The sequence below is a fragment of the Neomonachus schauinslandi genome, chromosome 11 (genome assembly GCF_002201575.2).
Source record: "Neomonachus schauinslandi chromosome 11, ASM220157v2, whole genome shotgun sequence".
Classification (NCBI taxonomy): domain Eukaryota; kingdom Metazoa; phylum Chordata; class Mammalia; order Carnivora; family Phocidae; genus Neomonachus; species Neomonachus schauinslandi.
The window spans coordinates 90334367-90358797 of record NC_058413.1 but is presented as its reverse complement, the minus strand read 5'-3'; the positions used below and the strand labels follow the sequence as shown (position 1 = coordinate 90358797).

Sequence of the window (24431 nt, the reverse complement as noted above, 5' to 3'; positions counted from 1 at the left end):
GGGGGGCGGGTCCCTGTGCCGCTGACGTCCCGAGCAGTGCTGGGAAGTATAGGCTGTGTTGTCACGCCGGTGTCAGTCTGATGAAGATTGGCATCAGGTAAGCTGTCATTCATTTCCATGTCAGAGACGCTTTTGCAGGCGGCGGCGGCGGCGGCGGCGCGGCGGCGGCTGCTGCTGCTGCGGGCGTCTGCCTCAGAGCGCGTGTGTTTTATTCCAGTCCCCAAGCCAGAGTATTATTCATTGCGACAGGGCAAGGAGGAGAGAGGGAGAGAGGGAGGCAGCAGGGAGGAGAGAGAGGGAGGCAGCAGGGAGGAGGGAGGCAGGGAGCAGAGAGGGACGGCGGGAGCGTGCAGAGAGAAGCTGGGGAAGCGCCGGGAGAGCGCGGAGCGAAGCAGCGCGAGCGGCGCCGAGGCCCGGGAAGGAGGCGGCCGGAGCCGTGCGGCCCGCCGGAGCCCCGGCCCGGCTCGGCCCGCGCGCAGCGCAGCCCCGCCGCCGCCGCCGCCTCCTCGCCCCGCTCGGGCCCGTGGCCGGGCGCGCATTGTCCGCGGGTGCGAGGAGAGGGGCTGCGGACTCGGACAGTCGCGGGCCCGAGACACCGTGGCGGGCGGGCGGGCGGGGAGCCGTGCGCCGCGAGAGCCGGGGGGCCAGAGAGTAGGGACCGGCGCGCGGGCCGGAGCCCGGGGACAGGCAGCTCGGGGCTGGGCGCTCCGCGGGCGAGGCTGGGAACCGCGGGCCGGTTCCACGTTCGCCTGCTCCCGGCTTCGGGCGCCCTTTGGGCCGGCGCTTGGTCGGCGCCACCGGCCGGGAGCTGCCTTACGGGCGGCTGCGAGCGGGAGCAGCCCCAGCCTCGGGCCGTGTGACCGGAGTGGAGGAGCCGCGGCCGCGCGTCCCGCCCGGCCTGGGGAAACAGGGCGAGTGGGGTTTTGCCCGCGGATCGGTGGGGGCGGTGCAACTCGAGCTGTGGTTCAGGGCAATCGGGCTCCCAGGGGCCACGCTCAGGGACCCTCGCCCCTGGAGGAGCGATTTGTAGGGTAACTGGCTTTCGGCGGATCGTTGGGAGTCTTTGGCGAGGTCGGGGAGGCGTAGGGGCCCAGGGCGAGGTTTGGGAATAAGGAGCCCTCCTGGCCTGAGAACTAGGACACGAGTTCGTAAAAGGGGGGACGGAAAGCGCCCAACAGCCGTGAGCTGAGGGGGATGGGGCAGAGTCCCGAGTCTGCCGCGCAAAGTTTGCGTTTCTTTCGGGTTGGGCGAGCGGGGTTCTCCTGACTCCCGAACCCGAGGAAGAAACGAGCGAAGCGGCCAATTCTTTCCGGGGGCTCTGGGCGAGAGAGACCGAGGTTCCTGAGCGGTGGGGACACGGGCTAGGAATGGCAGTGGGGCGCGGGGTGGCCGGTGGTGGTGCAGCAGCCCTGAATCAGGGCTGGGCTTCAGGGCCACGCTAGAGTTGGGTTGTAGGATTCAGGCTGTTTTCAGAAGCGGGACTGAAGAGGGGCTGCTGAGTAGCTTAGGGATCGGATCTACACCCCCGGCCAGAGCAGGGGGCTGGAGGTAGGAGTTGGGGGCCTGGGCTTACATCTGAGGCTGGACTCGGCGGAACTGGTGGCGTTTTTAGTATTTTGCCACGGGATCACGGCTTTTTATTGGGATGAGGCTATTGAAATTTGGGGGAGGGTCGCGCGAGCGGGTCCCCATGCTCCGTGGGTGGAAAAACGTTTAGGCAGGCGATGAAAGTAGTTGATCTGGGCCATGGCAGGCGAGCCCCGAATTTCTGCTGCTTCTCCCCGAAAGCGGATCTGGAGCAGAGGACTTGAGGCGCGCAGGACCCGGTCCTAGGAGAAAGATTCCTGGAAGCGGACAAATCGAAGGGACGTTCTGGGTGAAGCGACAGGGCAGCCTCACAGGGCTCGAAGTGGATCCGAGGACCGACCCTGGCGGCTCTGCGGGTTCTGGAAGCCACTTGGGGGGCTGCGGGCGCAGAGCGGCGGGCGGGTGCGGGTGGCCCGCAGACCGCGGCCTGCGCGGGGGGCGCTAGCTGCGAGGTGCCGCATCGCGCCCGGGGAGTCCGGGATGCGGCCGAGGGCAAGGCGGGCTCGAACTCCGGCGTCCTGGCCGGAGCCGCGGGCTCTAGGCCCGCAGGCGCTGCCGGTGCTTCCTTCCCCCCCGCGCAGCGGGGAAGCCCACACGCCGGGCGGCCTGTGTGTTCAGCCTGGGAAACGGGGGCGCTCTGGGTCTTCTGCCCTCACCCCACTTGCCTCGGGGACTTCTCCAGCGTGTTGACTTTTCGGTTATCGAGTGCTCTCCAACTGGTGGAAGCCAAAAGCTTCACATTTTAGGCAGATCTAGGCGACCCTCCCCTCCCCAAAGCTGAGGAAATGATGGTATTCAAACACACGATATATTACGCAAAGCCCTAGCCCCTAGCCCTCTCGCTTACCCTGCCATTCCGGCCTTCCAGAGGCCTCAGGGCCTTAGGGAGAGGGAAGGGGGCCTCCTCCTGTCTCTGGACTCGTGATCTCCCACTCGAGCTGCACCCGGCAACCCCACTCTATACCCGCATGGCTCAGGCCTAGCTCGGGCGGTGGGAGAGAAGTCCGAACCGGGGAGGGAGGTTATCCCTCTGGCCAACTAGGGAAGCGAAGTGTGTAAGGGGCTGTGCGAAAGGAAGATCTGAAATTTCCTTTTTGCAGTCTTGAGCCCACAGTCCCAGCCTTCCGCACCCCTCGCTCAGGCAGCCAGACGGCGCTGCAGGGACTCAGAAGACGCGGGAGCCACGAGTGGCCGCAGCGGCCTCGGGCCTCGGGCCTCGCGACTGCCCCGCGGGCAGCGAAGCTCCGAGGCTGGTTTTTTTTTTTTTTTTTTTTGCAGGCCTGGAATTCGTGAGCTCTCCCGCCGGGAGCCAGAGGGCGGGAGGGAGCCATGACCCCACGGAGACTCCCCAGTCACCGCCTCCCCTTTGTGAGCGCGAAAGGCATGAAAGCCCAGAGAAAGAGAAACTGCTCAGAATAAGGGGCAGGGGGTTACTGGAGGGAGATGGGCCCGGCCAGTGCTCACAGTAAAATGCCTCGTGCAAATTGCACTGAAGTGTACCCAACTTGAGACTGGCTGTTTTATGATCCTTTCTGGGAGTTTACTGCTCCATGCTTTTAAGTCTATAGATTGCTTTAAGTTAATGAAAGTGCTGCTTTCAAAAGGGGCTTTTATTGTGCGGCAGTGGCTGGGGTCCCCTTTACTCTTCCAAAATGGGCCTGTTTAAAAAGAGGGAGGCTCCTGGAGTTCCCGTGTGGACAGAGCTTGGGGAAGGGTGCCATGTGACAATGAGGAATAAGAAAAAATCAATGTCCCAAGTAATTCAGAAAGATGAGTTTACTTCTTTTCCCAGTGCAGGGTCACCTGTGCCTTCTGATACTGCCTTTTGGACTTCCACTGAGCCTGACTTTAAGTGCTGCCTGGTGCCTCCCCCTTACACCCTGTCTCAACACTGCTTTATGTAGGCCTGACCCTGTTCAATTAAACTCAAACTGGATTTCAGGATTTCAACTGGCTGCCAATTCAAACTGCAACTAAAATATTTACTTGGGGCCCGGGGTGGGGGGGCGAGGGGGGGCTTTGCCTTGCATTTAGTAAGACAAATGTGTTAAAATGTCAGGGAGAAAGGCTGGGAACCTTGAGAAGAAACATGGAAGGCTATTTTTCAGCGCTTTCCCCTTTTTCAATCTATTTGGCACAAAAGGTGAGAGGACAAGGTTTTTGACTAGGTCCTAACACAGAAACTGCAGTGGGGCTGGGCTGTGGCTTTGACCACATGTCATAACCATTTAAACTGTGGTTAGTTGTTCAAAGCTCAAAGCTTCTCCAAGCTGGGTTTCATTAACTCTACACCAGTTGCCTGGAAGTTCAGTAGCAATAAATTGTATAAACACATTTGAAGTAAGTTAGTGATGAAATAAGGAGAATTACTGTCTTGTGAGTGGAGAATCCTGAATTCATGGAGTTTTAACTTAACTGGAAACATACCTCCTCTCCCTTGGCCTTGATGTTTATGGGTGCACCAGAGTGTGTGTTAAATTTCTGTCTGCCATGTCCATCTTCAGCCTGGGACTGTAACTCATTAGGGACCAAGGCATGCCTAGAAAGCAAAAAGGCTGGCTTTTTAAAGGGGGCTCTATTAGCCTGGTTTAGAAACCAAACCAAACCCATCAACCTGACTTCCTTACCCTGGGTGAATGCAACATAAACAGCAGCAGAGCAGGCCAAATTAGATTTTTAAACGTTAGCAGCTTAATAATACTGTGTTGTTAGCAATTGAATTTGTTTTTATTAAAGAAACAACCTATAAAATTTATAGGCTTCCAACATGTTGCAAGATTTCCTTGCTATTTATTTAGTGCCCCCCCCCCGAAATTCTATCTCCAATTTCAGACTTTTGTTCCTGATTTATTTAATTTAAAGCACATTTTCTAAATTAGTTCAAGGAAGGTGAGAAATGCTGTTATAAGTTTTCCTTTTTCCTATGCTGTGTGGCACAAGGACTGTGATGCTGTAAGATATATATAAGCGTGTGATGTAATTGCTGGAGGTGACGGCATTTTGTCTGGATCAAACAAAATGCAGATCAGAGTATGGAGAGGGCGAAGCGATGCCACGGAGGAAAAGCAGAGGAAGTTATACGGAAAATGAAATCATCGTGAGCCACCGTCAGCCTTGGTTCTAGCCAACACACCATGCTTTGTATAAAAACACTTCACATGTGATCTGTGACTTATTGAAGATTGAATATATTGAGAAGCAGAATTTAGAGGGAGTAACTGCCCTGGCTGGGCTCTGGTCAGGATGCATGGCCGGGCTTGTTGCGATGGGGATCTGCTAATTTAATTAAATCTAATACCTGGTGGGAAAGGGAGGAAGGAGATAATCAAGGTTGGCAGGTCAGCATGCTGAGCTAGTGTTTAAGCTGAAACTGGGGGGCCTGGTGGTTTTATGCTCTGTTACTGTCTGGCTACATGACTCCAGCGAGTCACCTAGCTTCTGGATCTCGGTTTCTTCATCTGTGAAGTGGAATGTATCGAACGAGTCCCTCATTAGGCTACCGAGGGGCGAATCTTGCATGACTCCCTGACTCTTGCTCTGGGTGCGCTCTAAATAATAAAGGAAACGAAGAGAGGCTTCTGAGCAGCAGAGTCACATTCTTCCCTGTGTTTTCTTTCCCTGCCTGATCCAGAGCCTTTCTTTCCCCACAACTCCCAGGAGTTCTGAGACTGGGGGCGAAGGGGCTGAAGGCCTGCCTTTCTTTATATCCTGGAATTTGAAAACCCCATTGCGATCCCCAAATCCCCCTGCACTTTATCAGGAGGGGCAGTTAAGTTGGAGGAACCAGCGGTGCTTCTCCCCGGTGGTGCCACCAGGAAGAGCTTCCAAGCATCCGATAAACGCAGAATCTGACTTATCAGAAATTCAGCCCCTTCCCTTTGTGCCAGCGGAAAGAAGAGGCCTGAGCCTGGACTGGTGTGTGACATCTGGTCGGGCTGGGGGGATGGGCACTGGTCCGGAGCTAGCCGCAGCTTGAACCTCACTTAGCAGTCTCCATGCTAGCAGATCAAAGCAGGTTCTGGGCCAGAAAGCCTAAGAAGTTACACCCGGCACTTACACAAAAGTGTATCAGCACTTGGAGTCTCCTCCTGTTCCCATGCCTGGTATTTCAGTGCTAGCCCTGATACTGGAGACGTGGCTCCAGTGGAATGCTTGCCTTTAATTCTCCCTCGTCCATGGGGACGTCTTGGGGGTAATTTTTTCCTCCACATATCCTCCTCCAGCGGTCTTGAGCAACATCTTAGTCTCTGTTGTGATCGGGGGTGAGAGTGGGGAGATGCAGGGTGGAGGTAGAAGGAGCAACGGTTTTGCTAAGGGAATGCATATGAGTTGGAAGGTACATTCCTTCTCCCAGAGCTTTTTCTCCTTCCAGATCCCCCAGGAGTAAGGGAGAAGCAAGCCCTCGGGCAGCTTGGGAAGAGCTCTCTGCTGCAAATGTGCTGTCTTCAGGGGGATCTGCTGTTTGGCTTGGATGCCTCACTGCAGGCCCTGCCTGACTGGGTTTCTAATTACAAGAAGGCCATTTCTACTAAGACCTATCTCACTAAAAACACATCCCTGTGTGTAATAAGAAACCCTAAACCAGGCAGGATATTTTAAAACTGAAGCAACGAAGATTAGATTAAGTCTCCACCAAACAGCTTCGTTCTCATATTATTTTTGGCTGGAATGTGGAGAAAAGCAGCTGGCCCTGGGGCCTGGAGCAGGATCTTTTGAGGGTTCGGATGGGGCTGGAGTGGGTGGTGGAACTGGTAGTTTCTCTGCTTAATAGGAATGTGGCCAATTTCAGTACAGCTCAGGCAAGGTGGCAGAGGCACCCAGTGTGGATGAGGGAGCCCTCCCGGGGTTGGCAGAGGCCAGATCCACCTGGGCCAGAGAGTGGCCTCAGAATCAGCAGATCACAGAGCACCGAGAACACTTTTAAATCCCCCCGCCTCATTAAGATCTAGTCTTTTGTGTTCAGCTCATGCTTCCACTCCCAGTCCTATCCCAGGCCTAGTAAACCCACCCATCCTCCACATGGCCTTTGGAGGAACTTTAATATATTGGGTACTTCTCTGGTTGGAGAGAAGGAACAAATCAGTGTCCAAGATTCCTGGAAATAGAGCCTAGGAACCTGACTTCACAAGCCCTTTTCCTGTCCTGCCGGGGAGAGGCGGCATGGTCTTCATTCATTCCTTTGTTCCTTCGTCCAGCAAATAGTTATAGCCTGTCTCCTGTATGTAGGCCTGGTACGGTTCTAGGCTTTGAGGCTACAAGCAGCAAAACCAAACAGGACAAAAGCATGTAGCCACGAAATCCCTGTCTTCTAGGAACTTGCCGGCTGTGGACAGAGTACCGAGCATGGGCTTAGCCTCAGATAAAACTGCCCCCAGAGCCTAGCTCTGCTAGTTTCTAATTGTAAGAATTTAGACACTAGCTTTTCCACCCGTAAAGGGAGAAATAAAAAAGGATAAAGCTCAAAGAATTGCGGAGAGAGCATTTGTAAAGTACCTAGCAGTGTCTGGCATACAGCAGAGGCTCAATCAGGTTCCTTTCCCTCCCCATGTTATTTTGGACGGGGGATCCAGTTGGTGGATTACCCAGCTTCCCCGTTCCCCTTGTTTTTCGCTCCCCCGGGGACATGGCCTGAGGCCTTTCACAGGTCATTGGCACCATCAACAATCGTTGAACAGCCAGTCACACTGTGGCCTGGTGCTGCCCCGCTGCGTGCTGACCCCAGCCAGGGCCGTGGTAGATGTAGACACACAGACCCTGTCCTCAGGCAGTGTGCGGTTTGCGGGTGGACAGACTCAACCTGGAAACACGCAAGAGATGACACACAGATGCACAGAGGTGCCATGAAAATGGGTACGAATCAACTGTTAGAGTAAAGGAAGCATGAGTGGGATGGGATGCCACTAAGTAGTGAGGACAGCGTGGAGATGAGCTCTCAGCAGGGTCAGTGCAGGGGTGGGGGTGAGCTCTGGCCAAGCAAGGCTGGAGGGGGAGGAGTGGAACTTGAGACCCTCCAGGTCACAGGGCTCATAGGGATTGCTGGGGGCCAACCTGAACTAGAGTGCGGAGGTCAGCCCCTCCCTAGCATGTCAGGGGGCCAAGGGGGCCACCACAGCCTCCAGAGTACCACCTAGGCCTCCCTGGATTGGTGACTGAGGGATTTCTGAGAGGACTTTTCCCGTTGACTTCTCAATGGGTAAAACTTAGGCTAACAACTCAGTACATGAAGCAAACCGACTAATTCCATTCCTGACTACAGCACAACTCTCTTACCCACCATCCCTGCTTTTCCTAAACTAAGAGAGCAGAGATTATAGGCCCACACCTGGGCCTCTCAGGGCCCATGAAGCTGGCCCACATCAGAGTGGTTGGGATGGGGGTGAGAATAACAATTTGAACTGGGAGTTGGAGGATGGTGGATTCTGCTCTAGACCTGGCCCCTGCCTGGCTGTGTGACCTTCAACAAGTGGCTGACCTCTGGGTGTCAGTTTCCTCACTTATCCAATGAGGAGCTTGACCTTGCTCTCAGAGGGCCCCTTCAGCCTGAAGTTCCATGATTCTCTGTTTCCTCCTTCCTTCAATGACTAGGCAGTCATTGAAACCAGCACTGCTACCACCAAGGGGCAAGAGCACCGGGAGGGCTCGTCCCCTGGGTTGCCCTTGTGTTGTTGGGTCTCAAGACAGCAGAAGGTGTTGGCTTTGACTTGCCCGATGGCCTTCCTGGGCAAATGGATGGGTCCTAGCAATAGCGGTTGGCTCCACGAGGGCAGCTTTTCAGTCTGAAGACTCACTGGCCTCTTCATCAAGGGTGACGTTTGCCTCTGTTGTTGAGATGGGTGTGCAGTTGAGAGAAGGAACACAAGCTTTGGAGTCAGATTCTGGGTTCTGACCCTGGTTCTACTACTACTGAGCTGGGTATCCTTGGGTATCTCACTTAAGCTCTCTGAGCCTGTTTTTTTGGAGGTATAGTTAGGATAATAATAATACAGAGCATACAGGAGTGCTATGAAAACTCTGGAATAGAGTATCTAAAAATGCTAGGCACATGGTAAGCTCATGGTGCACATTAATTTTCTTTCCTAATAAAGCCCATCCTCAGGCGCTCTCTCATTTAATCCTCTCAGCTTTGTGAAGCAGGTGGAATGGGCGTTGCTATATTGTTTGACAGGTGAGAGGAGCTGGGGCTCAGAGAGTGGCTACAGTGGGGGTTCCAGGAAGGGGTGGTGGATGTCTCTACCTGTTCACATTAAATAGGGTGACCCAGGTCTACCTTTTACAACAACGCTCCTTTCTTAATCTTTTGGAGACAAAGCAAGCGCCTTGCTGAGCTCTGAGTGCTGCTTGGCCCCAAGGTCCACCTATTCCTCTCCTGAGAATCTCTTTAAAAGAACCAGCAGAACCCATCTTCTCCATTACCCATACCTTTGTTTGGCCAACTCTAGGGAGAGCTACCGGCTGTTATGGAAACCAAAACCTAGAAGACGATCCGTATTTTTACTTTTAGAAGCCTTCAGTTGCAGGTGGGGCTGGGCTGGCCTGCACAAGGGGTGGAGGTAGATTTAAGGGCGGGGAGGTGTAGTAATGGCGGTGGGTGGGGCTGGCAGACTGTAGTGCAGCCCAAGCTGTAAGCCCCCCGGGAGCCTGGGGTGAGGAGAATGGAGGCTCACACCCATGGTCTTCTGACTTGCAATCCCGACAGACACCAAGGGACATTGAGCCCATTAGTGGTGGGGCCTGCTAACTCTGTTTAGGTGTGGGGTGGGCATAGTCTTCCTGATTCCAGGGTAGCACTGTGGGTCTATGGTAGAACGGGGGGCGGGGGTGAGCCCCACCCCAGAGGTTCATCTGTTTTCGCTCTGACAGCCCATTGTCATTGAGTGATACTCTGTACCCAGGTCTGTGTTAAGCCTTGGGAGTACAGGATTGTTTCTGCCCTTTCTCAGGTGAGGCCATACTCTGTGTGAATTGTGGTTCTAGTTCCAGGTCAGAGGCTGAGAGAGGCCCAGAGAGGCTCCTGGGTATGCCCAGGGCCCTGTGGTGACAGGTGCTTGTTCTCACTTCTGAGCCCTCCCTGGTGATTCATCTCTCTGTCGGCAAGCATGGCCTGAGCCTGCTATTTAATGCATGCCCAGTAGCATGCTGTGTTGGAATCAAGGCCTTTTTCTCTAGGAGCTATACGATCTTACTGCAGAGCCCAGACAAATTCACGTCAGGCTGGAGATAAGCTGTGTGACCTTTGACATGTCTCTTAACCGTCTTTGGCTCTTAGCATCTCATTTTATACAATGAGGAAGTTACACGAGATTGTCTTTAAGGCCCCTTCTGGGTCTACTATTTATGACTCTATGGCCTATAAATGCTAAAATGTGTGATCCAGACCCCTGGGCACCATGTGTCTGGAGAAGGTGGTGGGACTCCAAGGGATATTTAGTCCATTATTGGTAGGACCTGTCTAACTCTGATTAGGTGAGGGAAATGGAAAAATGTAGCTATAACAGCAGTTGGGCCTCACCTATTTGGATGTGGGGGCTGGAAGAGCTCCTGCTGGCGGGCCCTCTGAGTTTTCTAGTCTCCAGGGGGACCACAGGGACAGAAATCAAGCAGGAGAGCCCAGGGATATGGGAGCTCAAGTCTGCTGCTCTCCTGTGGCCTGTGTTTACATGGTGGTCTTGCCCTGCTGCCACGTTGGGCGCCCCTCTCCCATGCCCTCTCTCAGCTCTGGGAGGAGAGACCAGACTCACAGTGGGGCAGTAGTCCCCTGGGGCACTCCTCACTTGTGTTTAATCTGGAGGAAAGCTAAGGAGCTGGATGGGATTCCCCAGCCTTCCCTGGAGGCTGTTCCCCAGGGAAAGTGACTTGCTCCTTGCAGTGGCATAGCTCTCATTGGAAAGGTACCCCAATACATTAGAGCCTCTTGGTGACAATGAGATAGGGACGGCTACCTCCTGCTAACTTCCAGATTGCTAGGAAGGCCGCTTTCCAAACTGGACATCTGTTCTCCTAGAATACTTTTCGAAGTCATCTCCATTGGCTGTGGAAGGGGAGATGGAAGGAGAACTTTGTTCCCAGGCTGTACTCTGGGGAGTGCCATTAGCTGTTGGCAAGGAAGAAGGGAACTTCCCTGGCATTCTTTTGCACAGAATCGTGGTGCCAGCGTCCCTGCCTGAGCATGGTGGAACTGGACTCTTCCAGGGAGAAAGGAGATGGCTGCCGCAGCTAACTTATAGATCAAGGGAAGAGAAGGATTTTTCCTGAACGCTGTGATTTTGGGGTACTCGTGCAAGACCACAGACTGGGGGCTCCTTCACCACGTGCTGGGAGCTCTCACCTTTTTATCTAGTCATCACCATGGACCTGAGAAAGAAAGCAAGGCTCAGGGTGGGTTAAGAGAGAGAATCTGCTCAAGGTCACAGAGCTGGTTCGGTGTCATTCTGGATCGGCAATCTTTCCAGCCCAGTGTGCTGCCTGCTCTAGGGAGTTGCATGTTTCTGGGGTAGTTGCTGGATTCTGGCTGCTTTCTTTCTCCATCTCCCTCCCACCCCAGCCCCCCTGCTCCAGGTCATGCGTAATTGATGTAAGATCTAGGGCTCTGGTCCTGATAGGTCATGGGTGATGTGATTGTGGTGTCCCGAGGCAGGACAGTGCAGAACAAGCCAAATGCTGGGTTTGAGCCTTGACTCAGCCATGTTTACTGTGTGTCCTTAAAAGCTGGCCCCACTTTCCTCATCAGCAAAGTGGTGGTGATAATGCATCCTGTCAGGGCTGTGGAGAGGACCAAATGAGTTAATGTACGTGGATGTGTTATGCCCGTTATATAAACATAGACGAAAGCGCCTACACAGTGCCTCACATGTAATATGTGGGGGAGAAAATTGGTTGGCAAAGATTCTATGTTTCTTATTAGTTTAAAGTGGAGCATTCACACAAATATACACATCCTCTCAGACTCACTCACAGAGTGATGACAACTGTGTTTACGTAATCAAAAAGCGGGCAGGATGGCCCGCCACGCTACCCCATGGCCAGGGCATGAACCCTCTTGGGTGGTTTCCAGAGTCTGGCAGAGGGTTGACAAACCTGAATTCCGTGCCTACTGTGTGTCATTGGTTGTTCTCACTTACGCTTCCCCATCTAACCCAGTGCAGGGGCCATCTAGGGGCTGGTGTGGGGGGACTGGTCTCAGCCAGGTCCCATCAGCCTGAACCCAGGTCTTCATCTGATAGATTTTTTATTGAGCACCTTCTACATGCCAGACCCTGCAGAGGTCCTGCGGATACGACCGTGAACTAGCCCAGTCCGTGGGGGAGGTGGGCATTGGAGTTCCGTAGGTTATTACTGAAACCATGGTAAGAGCTATACAGAAGTCTGGGAAGGCACAAGAACGTAAACAGGGAGTGTAACCTACGCTGGGGGTCTTGGAGGGCAGACTTGCATTTCATCTCTCAGATGAGGCCCTTTCTAGGGGAAGAGTTGGACAAGCCCTCCATCCCTGGGGGCTCATTTTCCGTCCCTGGCAAGGGCAGAACAAGGTGAGAGAAAGACAGTGGGCATCAGAAAAATCTGGTTGGGGAGTTTTGCTCCCATCTGAGTTTCCCATCCAGGTTGCGTCACAGAGCCGAGGGGATGCCATTCCCACATACTCCCTAGCCCCCAACCCGCCATCATGCTCCTTAAGGGAGTAGCTTTCAGGAGAAACCTTTAGAAAACAACAGGCGTCCGTTCCCTCTTCTTCCCGAAGCCCTGGCTAGGGCCTTGATAGTATCTGGGGGTACCTGGTGATGTTCACATGGATGGCTTACCTGAGTCTGATTTCTGGAAAGTCCTCATGGATAGCAGCTGTGAGCTGGGGAGATGGTATTTATTGGAATATCTGACCCCCTTTCTATACAGGGGATGGAGTCAACTTCTTGACATTGTTTCCTTGGTGCATTGGTACAGCCATGTCATCCTTTCAGAAGCACTGGGGACAATTTGTGACAGTTTTTCAGTCTGGTACTTTGTGGGGGGTGGGGTAGGGAGGAGAGGAAGGAGGGGGTGGCCAGAGAGATAAATGGACTTAAGTTGCTAGGGATGTAAATCCAGTTATTACATAAAAAGAGGCTTTCAAGGGAATAGCTGATGGTGCCGAGTGGCTCCTTGGGTGAGGTTTGGTCCTCCCCTGGGGCTGGCAAAAGGGATTTCCTTCAGGATCAGACAGGTAAGAGTTATAGCCCAGCTTTTGCTCCTTGCTGGATGTATGATCTTGGGCAATGTCCTAACCTCTTTGAGCCTTAGTTTCTTCCCTTTTGTGAAATGGGGGAAACAATGGCTCTTTGCAGGGGATTAAATGAGACCACACAGCAGAGAGCCTGGTCTAGTCCCTGGCCTCGAGAAGGTACTCAGTGTGTGTGAGTTCCTTTCCTGTCACTTCCTTCTCTCTCCCCCACAGTGCTGGACATCAAGAAGACCAAAGTAGCCCTTTTAGGAAGGAGGAGGGAGTGGGTACAGGAAGACTGTGGGCCTCTCTGGGGAGCACAGCTAGAATGGCCATCTGAGGACATGACAGGCTGGAGACATCGATGTCAGAGCCTGGCTTGGTTTCCCTGAAGGCAGGGGAGGCAGTGTTCTGGGTCTCCTGGAAGAACCAGGACCGCAGAGGTGATCTCAAGGAGGGCCGTGGCAGAGAGTCAGTGAAACAAGGTATTGGAGACACGGGTAAAGGAAAAGAAGGGAGGGAGGAAATGAACATTTCTGAAGTGTCTGCAGTGTGCTTGGCATTGAGCTAAGTACTTTTTTTTTTTTTTTAAGATTTTATTTATTTATTTGAGACAGAGAGAATGAGAGAGACAGAGAGCACATGAGAGGGGGGGAGGGTCAGAGGGAGAAGCAGGCTCCCCGCCGAGCAGGGAGCCCGATGCGGGAATCGATCCCGGGACTCCAGGATCATGACCTGAGCCGAAGGCAGTCGCTTAACCAACTGAGCCACCCAGGCGCCCTGAGCTAAGTACTTTAGTACCCATTGTTTCAATTCTATGAAATTAGAAGCATAGAATCTTAAGTCATGAAATCTCAGAACTGGAACGGACGTCTGTCTATTCCACCCTCTGTATTTTATATATGGAGAATTGAAGCTCAGAGAGAATCAGAAGCTTGCCTAAGGTCACACAGAAAATCAGTGGCAGAGCTGAATCTGAAAGGTCAGGGTAGTTGGGACAGAGCAGAAAGAGCATAGAGCTTGGAACCAGAAAGACTAGGTGTGACTACAGACACACTTCCAGAAACTCACTTCCTTCCTGCGCCTCAGTTCTCTTAGTTGTCAGATGGAAGAGTAATCCTCCACCCTAGTGGTGGCCGGAACAAGGAAATGAGCTAACCTGTGTAAAGCATCAGGTCCTTCCTCTTCCAGCCCTGGCCCCGCTCCACGTGGCTTAAGGCTCTGGCCACACCCACAGGGCGAGCCCTGAGCACCTCATGCCCCCACGGTGCTCAATGAACAGAGGGCCCGGGACATTTAGTTATTCTTCAAGTATTTACTGGATGCCTCGAATGTGTGCCAGGCACTGTTCTGGTGCCTGGAATAGAAAGCTGAACAAAACCAGACATACCCTCAATCCTGATAGAGTTCACAGTTGGATGGAGTAGAGAGGCCTTAATAAAAAAAAAAAATCATATAAATAAACATGAGAATACAAGTGTAATAAGAACTCTGAGGGGGAAGAACATGAAACCCTGAGAACATTTAACAGGAAGGGTTTATTTAGAGAGAGTAGGGAAGTATCTGTCTGAGGAGTGATGTTTGAGCTGAGGCCTGAAGGGACAGTAGGATATCAGTGAAGAAAGGCGTGAGGGGATATTGTGGCTATTCTATCTGTAAGGCCCTGGGGAGAGAAGGGATTGAGAGAGAGCAAGGGGAACCTTGGGAGGGTTTGAGAAGGAATACAAGGAGTCTGACTGTGGACCAGCCTGCAGCTTCAGGAGAGGTGGGAGAACCCAGGCTGAGATTCTGGAATGGAGACCAGGCTCAAGTCTGGCTATAGGCCTGGAGAGAGAAAAAGATTATCTTGAGGCCTCAGTTTCTTTGTTCCAAATGAAAGTAATAGAAGTAAAATCATAAATAGATTGCACGTCCATGGTGGAGAAGAGGGAGGTAAAAATGAACAAACAAACAAGGTCCTTGGCCTTCACCATATGAGTGAACAGTGTCAAATTCATTTCTGTTAAAGCTTCAATGATTTGGATTCATAATTGAATAAAAGCCAAAGTCCTTACAATGGCTGAATCTCCACCTCCCCAATTAACTCCTGTGGCTGTCTCCCTCACCCATCTCCTGCAGCCACACTGACCCCAGACCTCCCTGTGGGGCCTGGAACAAGTCAGGCATGCTGCTTCCTCAGGGCCTTTGCACTTGCTGCTCCCTCTGCCTGGAGCGCTCTTTCCCCACATATCTGCCTGGCTTGCTCCCTTGATTTCTCCAGGTTTCCACTCCGATGTCATCCTCTCAGGGAGGGCCTTCCTGAGGACCCTACCTAAAATGAAATCCCTTTTCTCCTATCCCTGGCTCTCCCTACTCCCTTTTATTTTTCTCCAGTACTGATCATATTTTATCTCTTTTTTTCCACTCCTATAATCCAGAAGAACACTTGCATACAATGAAAGCCCAGTCAATGTTTGTGGAAGGAATGACTGAATAAGGAGAGCTGGTTGCTTGTGAAATCAGTTGTTAGGTTCATATAAGAATGCTTTTTCCCCTCCTCTGAAATGGAGACATGGGATGTCAGAATTGGAAAGAACTCAGTAACTGGTCTTTGAACAACTGTCTCATTTAACCACTGAGGAAACAGAAGCCCAGAGAGGTTAAGGGGCTTATGAAAGGTCACACAACACAGAACTCAGATGGGAACCGAGGCCTCTGAGGTTCACTCCAGGATCTTTCTACAAGGTTTTGGCTTTTCTGCATGACATAGCTCCTGGGGAAGGAGGGGTTTGCTCTGTGGGTCCCCAACTTCCAGGGGGGTGGCATGTCCAGAGGCCTCGGGCTTCCTTGAATTCTCTTCCTGGGGCCTCATTCCAAGATATCTGTTGCTGCTGTACTTCTCACTGTGAGGCATTTTGGCGCCATCCTTGGGGGTGTTAGTAAAGATGGCTGTCGCCCACTGACAGGCAGACATATTTCTCTCCCCAATTCTAGGAAGTGACATGAAGGACCTGTCAGTCTTCTGTGAAGGTCAAGCCGCAGGAAATGATTATACAGGTCTTACTTGGTGGGAATCTGCCTAACATGGGGAATAGTGCAAAGATGTATCAGTTTCTGGTCCTGCATTCTGGGAACTTCTAGTCCAGCAAGCATGACAATATTTTATTAACATCAGTATTAATATTAAAATAATCATAATAGCAAACATTCATTGAGCAGTGACTATGTACCAGCCATTGTTCTAAGCACTTTATGCCTTATAACTCTCTTAACTTTCACACTCTTTGAGGTGGATGCTTGCATCTTTCACATTTGAGTAATCTGTGGCACAGAGAGGAAAAGTCACCTGTTTTGAGTTACCCAGCTAATCGTGAGCAGGCCAGGATGTGAACCCAGGCAGCCTCTCACCAGTGCTCATCCTCTTATTCATTAAGTTAAATAATAGGTAGCCCAAGACCAGAATGCAAGACACATCATGAAGCAGTGGGAGTGGGGTCAGCGGGGAGGCTTCAGCACAGGCCGCAGTAGTCCTTGACTACTATGGCTTCCTGGTGAAGGTGCTGCCTGAATTAGAAGAGGTGTGTTTGGATAGCTAGAGAGAGGCTTTGCCCGTTGGGTTTTCCATCTTCATGCCTGGTGAAGGTCTTGTCACGGGGCAAGTCCTCTTCTCCCTTGGTGCATGCATACACTTGGAGAAGACAGACCCGAGTGCGACCCTCTACCAGCTGCCCAGTGAGGGCTGGAAGGAGGGCCTGGCCCAGTCTGACCTCCCTCCTCATGGAAACAGTTCCCCATGGGCTTGCGTTACGGGGATTTTGCCTAGATTCCTGGTAAGGAGCCTCCTGAGCAAGACTCTCAGGATCCAGGCTTCTTAAATGTTTGGGGGGAACCTCTGAGAAAATCCTCTAAATGGTCTCCAAAATTGTGGCTATTCTATCTTAAAATGGGCCAGTAATCCCCTACTGTGGGGTCGTTGTGAATATTTGATGGAGGCAGTGCCTCAAAAGAATCTGGCCCAATTGGCTTCAGTTACCAAGTCCCTCTTCTCTTCTGTCCGCTCGCCTCAAGCCCCAGCTCAGCCCAGACTGGCTTCTCCTGGTCTTAGTCTGGAGCTGGGATGCAGAGAGGAGAGGTTTCTCTCTATGACCTGGCCCTTTGGGGCTGTGTTGGAGGACAGGCCTAAAGCTATTCTTCTATTCAGAGTAGGAGTCATTCTGAAAATGTATTTGCTTTCTTTGGAACCACAAAGCACAAGGGAACCTTGGTTATAGGATGATCAACCATCTCAGTTTGCCCAGGACAGTTTTAATGTAAAAGTCTCTTGTCCAGTCCCGGGCAACCCCACGGAAGTTGGTCACCCAATGAGTCAGTTGGGAGGGAGAGGATGGGTACAGCTGAGGCTCCTGTACCCACTAAAAGCTGCCCCATTGCTCCCTCCATTTGGCTTCTGAATCTCCCAGTGACAGACAGAAATCAATGGAGGGCTTAGTTGAAAGGTAAAAGGCTTTGGCTTCAGACAGACCAGAATTCAAATCCCACATCTGCTGGGTACTATCAGCTTGACTTTGGCCAAATCTCAGTGTCCTCACTTGTAGAAATGGGGACTTAAATAACTACATTATGGTGCCGTGTTGGGACGGAGCACCCGGCACGTGATAGGTGTAATAGGCGAAGCTATCTGAGCCTTTTACTTTTATTCCCAGTGCTGGGGATGGGATGGTAAGAAGGAGCTGCTTCCTTTCCCTCACAGAGGCTGGGCTGGGCCTCCCCGGCTTTTCCAAGTCCGCTGCACTAGGCCTGCTCCACGGCAGTGTCCTGGCTTACCAGCATCCCCTCCTTGGGGGGTTTTGTGGGGAGAGAGATGGACACAGGTGACCTGCTATTGTCCCTGCCCTTTGAGGCTGGGCTGGTGGCTCAACTCCAGGGCACTTTTAATATTTCTCTTCCTCTTTCCCTGACTCCTTTGATTTTTCAGGAAAATAGGAAGGCTCATTGGAATCAATAAACCTTGCAGGAGGATGTTGGGGAGCCTCTAGTCTAATTTGGCCTCCTCTCAGATGAGGACCTAGGGCCCGGGGTGGTCATGACTCATCTGAGATTTGACCAATGGTTAGGACCCAGAGGGCCTCCTGGCCAAATAGGCTGCGGAATTCTTTAAGCGCTAAAGGATAAGGTACACGAAGGCAGCTTGCACCAAGTCTGTTTTCTTGAAAGTGGACTGTCTGCTCTGTGGATCATTGGTGACACAGCTTAGATTCCTGGCCAGCTACCCTCTACCACTGCAGCCTACTCCTGGGCCTCCTTTCTCTTAATGGAGGGAGAGCTGTGCTCATGGGGCATTGACTTTTTTTTTTAATTAATTTTTTTACATTGACTCCTTTTAATGGTCAAATGAAACTAAGAAGATAGACACCATTTCCAAAGACATTCTAAAATTCACACAAAAAAGAGGTGTTTCCTTCAGATTAACTATTTTCCTGATTAGCCACAGTAGTTGACCTTAATGAGTGGGGGGGCATCAGCAGATTTCATTCACTCAATGAATGGAGTGTTCATTAAGTGCCAATGTGGGCAGGGAACAGTTTCATCCAGAGCAGGGAGTATGAATGGGCTATTACTTTGAGCTGAATGTGTTCTGTTTCCTGTGGGGTTTTCCTCTGTTGCAAATGGATCCTCCATTTGCCTCAAATATATTTTCAATTTATTTAGCACCCACTGTGTGCTAGCCACCATGGAAGAAGACAAAAGATGATAAGATTTGGCCTCTACATAAAGGAGCTTACAGTTTGAGTGGGGGAGATAAGCATGAAAACATGGGAAGTTCAGTTATTTCAGAGGAGTTACACAGCAGTATGTAAGAGTGGTTCATGACAAGAGATATTACAGGTCAGGAGGATTCATTACCAAATGAGAGATACTACTAAGAGTGAGGCTCTCAGAGGAAAGAGAGATCAAGTAGGCTGTGGGGATTGGGAGAGATGTCATGGAAGAGGTGGGTGTGCCAAACCCTTGACACTTACTACCTGATAGTAGGCTTGGAATGTGGGTATAACTGTTCCCATTTTCACATATGGCACAAGCTCAAGAAACACAGCTGATTAAGTTTGGATCAGAACCCAGGTCCCTCTGCCTCTAAACTTTTTCCATTAGAAATCCTGTCTCCCATGAGCTGGGCTTTGAAGTTTGAGTAGGATAGGATCGAATAGGCAGATAGAGGGAAGCCTTAAACAAGGGCATGTGTGTAGGAAGATAATAAGCAAAGACCCCCAGGGCACCAGAGCCAGCCAGCACCGAGGGAGGAAAGGCTCCTGGTGGAGTAAGAGAGCCTCTGGAACTTTGCCCATGCTGACTCCTCTTCCTTGCTTTCTCTCCAGAACCTCTCCTCCCCACACTCAGGAGCAACCTATTGCTTTTGCTGGCTTTGAGTTGGAGGCTGGCTAGGCTGGCATCTTCCAAGAAGACCTAATAAATCCCTAGTGATCATAGTAATGATAGCAACACCAACCATCTCACGCCTGTATAATGCTTTTCCATTTACACAGCACCTTCCCTTGAAACCCAAAACAAACCACAAAGAAAGACATCCTAATGGTTGAGCACAGTCCAGGGCTGCAGGCCATGGCTGCTCAGACTTCAGAAGACAGGCCAAGTACAAGTTCCTCAGGCAGGTTACTCACTGTTAATCATTGTGTGTGCTCAATAAACAGTTGTTAAGTGGTTGCATTTTAGGGGAGCCCCACTCCATTTGTGGATACCTGATTCCAGCACCCCTGCAGAAAGCAAGCAGCATCCCTGGTCCTTCCCTCCTGGAGTTTGTACCTCAGTCTGAGTAGTCTGTTGAAAAGCCTATGTGCATTTTTAGCTACTGAGTTCAAGGTTGAAAGAAATCTGGGTTTTTCCCCTTTGGTTAGGCTCTTTGGGTTCAATTTAATTTTCTGTGAGAAATTAAATATATCATATATATGATAAAATTTGCCATTTTAACCATTTTTAGGTATACAATTCAGCGACATTAATTGCATTCACAGTGTAATAAAAACTTTTTAATCTATCTATCTCCAAAACTTTTTTATCACCCCAAACAGAAACTTTCTACCCATTAAGCAATGACTCCCAATTCTGGCCTCCCTTCAGCCCCTGGTAACCTCTAACCTACTTTCTGTTTCTACAAATTTGCCTGTTCTAGATATTTCATATAAATGGGATCATAATATATTTATTCATTTGTGTCTGGCTATTTCACTTAACATAATGTGTTTAGGGTTCATCTATACTGTAGCATGTATAAGAATCTCATTCCTTTTTATGGCTGAATAATAGCCCATTGTATATGTATACCACATTCTGTTTATCTCTTCCTCTGTGATGGACACTTGTGTTGTTTCCACTTTCCAACTATTGTGAATAATGCTGCAATAAATATTGGTACAAGTATCTGTTGGCGTCGCTGTTTTCAGTTCTTTTGGTTATATATCTAGGAGTGGAATTGCTAGGTCATATGGTAATTCAATGTTTAACTTTTTGAGGAATTACCAACTGTTTTCCACACCATTTTAAGTTCCTAGCAGCAAAGCACAAGGGTTCCAATTTCTCTACACCCTTGCTAACACTCATTTTCTGTTTTTGTTTTTGTTTGTTTGTAGTCAATCTAGTAGGTATAAGGTGGTATCTCATTGTGGTTTTGATTTGCATTTCCCTGATCACTCATGATAAGACTTTTTGTGTGCTTATTGGCCATTTCTATATTTCCTTAGAGAAATGTCTATTCAAGTACTTTGCTTATTTTTAAATTGATTTGTCTTTTTGTTGTTGAGTTTTAGGAGTTCTTTATATATTCTGGATATTTAACCCTTATCAGACACATGATTTGCAAATACTTTCTACCATTCTGTAGGTTGTCTTTTCACTCTGTTGATAACGTTCCTTGATGGACAAAATTTAAAAAATTTCAGTGAAGTCCAATTTATATATTTTTCTTTTATTACTTATAGTATTGGTGATATATCTAAGAATCATTGCTAAATCCAAGGTTTTATCCCTATTTTTTTTGAAGAGCTTTATGGATTTAGCTCTTATATTTAGGTTGTTGATCCTTTTGAGTTAATTTTTGTATGTGGTGTGAGGTAGGGGTCCAACTTCATTCTTTTGCATGTAGAAATCTAGTTCTCCTTGCACCATTTGTTAAAGATACTATTCTTTCCCCATTGAATGGACTTGGCACTCTGTCAAAATCAATTAACCATAGATATACAGGATTATTTCTGGGCTCTTGATTCTATTCCATTGGTCTATATGCCAAATCTTATGCCAGTAGCACACTGTTTTGATTACTATAGATTTGTGGTAAATTTTGGAGTTGGGAAGTATGAGCTTTCCAACGTTGCTCCTCTCTTTCAGGATTGTTTTGGATATTCAGGGCTTTCCATATGAATTTGAGGAAAAGACTGTTGGAGTTTTCATAGGATTAGTTTTGGATGGCATAGACCTCTTAACAATATTAACTCTTCCTATCCATGAACATGGAATGTCTTTCCATTTATTTAGGTCTTCTTTAATTTCTTTCAGCAACATTTTTCAGTTTTCAGTGTAAAAGTCTTTCACCTTTTTGATTATATATATTCCGAGGCATTTTATTAGATGCTATTTCTTAATGTCCTTTTCAGATTGTTCACTGCTCGTGTATAGAAACACAACTGATATTTGCATGCGATCATGTACCCTACAACTTTGCTGAATTTATTAGTTCTAGTAGCTTTCTTGTAGATTCTTCGGGGTTTTCTATATATAAGGTCATGTCATCTACAAATAGAAAATATTTTACTTCTTCCTTCTAATTTGAATACCTTTTATTTCTTTTTCTTGGGTAATTTCTTTGACTAGAACTTCCAGTCAATGCTGAATAGCAGTGGTAAAAGTGGGCATCTTGTCTTATTCCTGATCTTAGGGAGAATGATTTAAGACTTTCATCACTGCTTATGATGTTAGCTATCTACCGCCCTTTAGATGATGGGCTACTCTTAGAAGCCCTGTGTTGGGTGAGGATGGGGGCAACCACCTGCTTTATTATCCAACAAATAGATTTCTCCTGAAGGAGAATATCTTAGTCTGTTGGGGCTACTGTAACAAATTACTATAGACTGGGTAGCTTATAAACAGCAAAAATTTATTTCTCACAGTTCTGGAGGCTGGGAAGTCCAAGATCAAGGTGCAAGCAGATTCGGTGTCTGTTGAGGGACCACATACTGGTTCACAGGTTGTCGACTTCTTGTTAGAATCTCACATGGCAAAAGAGGTGAGGGAGCTCTCTGGGGTCTCTTCTATAAGGGCACTAATCCCATTCATGAGGTCTCCACCTTTGTGACCTAATCACCTCCCAAAAGGCCCTGCCTTCTAGTACCATCACATTGGGGATTAGGATTTCCACATATGAATTTTGGGGACACATAAACGTTCAGTCTATAGCAGAGCATCATATATGGAGTCATGTTGAGAGAAAATACCCACTAATTAGAAAATACCAATTTCATGTCAGCACTAATCACACTGTTAAAATGTCAGTTGAACTAAAACTCAAACATTTGTTAAGTTCCCACTATATTGCACACACTTTTATTACTTCATTTAATCTTGCAACAGCCATTGGAGACAGGCTCTCTGTTATAACCACTTCCATTTTAGAGGTGAGAAAACGAATGCTAAGGGGGTGAGGTGGTTCATACAGCCGGTAGGTGTTCAAGGGAAGTTTGGTATAGTGGCAAGTTTCCTGATTTGTACATTGTCTTCATGTTTTCTGTCCAGTAATTCTCAAGGGGAGAGAGTGAGCACTGCCCTCCTTTGTGCAGTGTATCAGAACCTCCCTGTGGGTTGAAGCGTTGGGGAAGGCTTTCTCAAAGGCACCACCACTCCTCAGTCTGTTCTGATAACTTACTCAGGGGTACCCCGTCCCTGGTAGGGATCCACTGCTGCAAGGATCCAGTGTGACTGACAGGGGCTTGCTGTCACTCACAGGTGTGTGTGTGTGGTGGAGAAAAGGTTGAGAGCCACTGCAAACCACAGCATCATCTTTCTTTTGTGATGTTGGTGCTGCCAAATCAGCTAAAGGGACTTGTGGAGCTGCTTCTATCAGAAGGTTCCAAGAGGGAACTCTGTCTGAGGATTGGTAGCGAATTCTTCTCAAGGAGAAGTGCTGGGCCAGGCAACTTTGCCCTACCCCAAAACCTTGTACTGTTAACTCAGCAGTAATCAACACTCTTGGGGAGATTAGCTTTATCAAGTAACTGTAGCCACAGGTACCTGGATAATTCATAGCCAATGGTTAGTTTCTGCCTCAAATTTCTGGGTCACTGGGGCTTTTTAAGATCCCATTCTGGACAGTGTTATGGGACCTGACTAGTGGGCCTGTATGTCTGCCGCAGAAGTGTAGGCAAGAGCCATGGAGTCGAGTCCTGATGGCATGGGGCTGCACCTGTGGGAAAAGCCTAGGTTTTCTGAGTCCTGGTGTTGGGTGCTAATCCTCAGCTTGGATAAGACACAACAGAAATTGCTGTTGATGTTCTAACTGGGACTCCTGCACACAAGAGTCCATATCCACCCAGGGTAGGGAAAGTTTGCATTTTTGCTCTCTTGGTTTTTTAGCTCGAATTTCCTCTTTCTTTTGGCCTCATTTTCTGTGTGAAGGCATGGTTGAATTTAATTCCCTGCCCCTTCTCTCCTGTGTGGAGGAGGATTTGCTGAGAGTCCTCTGCCAGGGTTGGCCATTTTGGTGCCCCATTTATGTTTTCAGCACACATCAGAATCATCGGTTCACCAGACGTCCCTGGGCTGTAGATGGCCATGTGGACAAACCCTACCAAGAGGTAGGTCTATTGAAATTCTGAAAACATACATATAAATAAACAGAACCAAGGGAGGGGGGAGGGGTAGCCTTGCCTCTTATTGCCCCAACAATCAGCCCTCTTTAGATGAAATTCAGCAAGTCTTTATTGTCTCAGTTCAGCTTAGCAAATGTCTGTGTGGTGATTCAGATAAGATGCAGCTCTTGTCTTCAAAGAATTCAAACTCTGCTTGGCCACTCAATTGCAGCGAACTCCTTTCATCCCTTATTTCTCTATCATTCTATGCCCCTTCCTTCTGCCATCCTCCCACCTGTCCCTGTCACCTCCCATATTTTTCCTGTCCCTCAGGCTTGAAACCTTGGTGTCCACCTCACCTTTCCTCTTCTTCACTCTCTGCTCCATCGAGCAACTATACATCCCAGTTTGCCCGGGACAGCCCTGGCTTAAGTCTGCTGTCCCCGTGTAATTGTAATGGCTACCTTTGCACTCTCCAAAGTGTCCAAGTTCGGGCAATAAATAAATGGTCAGTCAGTCTATAACCTTTTAGAGACTAAGGCTGTCTCCTCCCGTCCTTCTCCATTCCTGGCATGTCACTGCCTTGTTACCGCCACCACCCGGGTCCAGACGCCGATACCTCCTGCCTGGATTACTGCAGTTCCCTTCTCCCTGCCTTCCTTACTTCCCATGCCTCTCATTTTGCAACCCATTCGGCAAATCATTGCCTGATGAATTCTCTCAAAACACAGTTCTCTGCTGCTCACTTCATTGGTTCCTTGCTGCTTGCAGGATAACAATTCAAACATCTTAGTCTGGCACTTGAAACCCTTTGCAGCTCAGCC

At 49.5% G+C, this 24431-nt stretch overlaps 1 protein-coding gene across 1 annotated transcript in view; it reads left to right on the top strand.

Annotated features, from left to right (window-relative positions):
• The first annotated feature begins 43 nt into the window (after nucleotides 1-43).
• Nucleotides 44-24431, top strand: part of PKNOX2 (PBX/knotted 1 homeobox 2) — a 252855-nt gene continuing 228467 nt past the window's right edge. Inside the window, exon 1 of the mRNA XM_021696423.1 lies at nucleotides 44-97. The gene's annotated coding sequence lies outside the window, so the exon portion shown is untranslated. The remainder of the gene's footprint in view (nucleotides 98-24431) is intronic.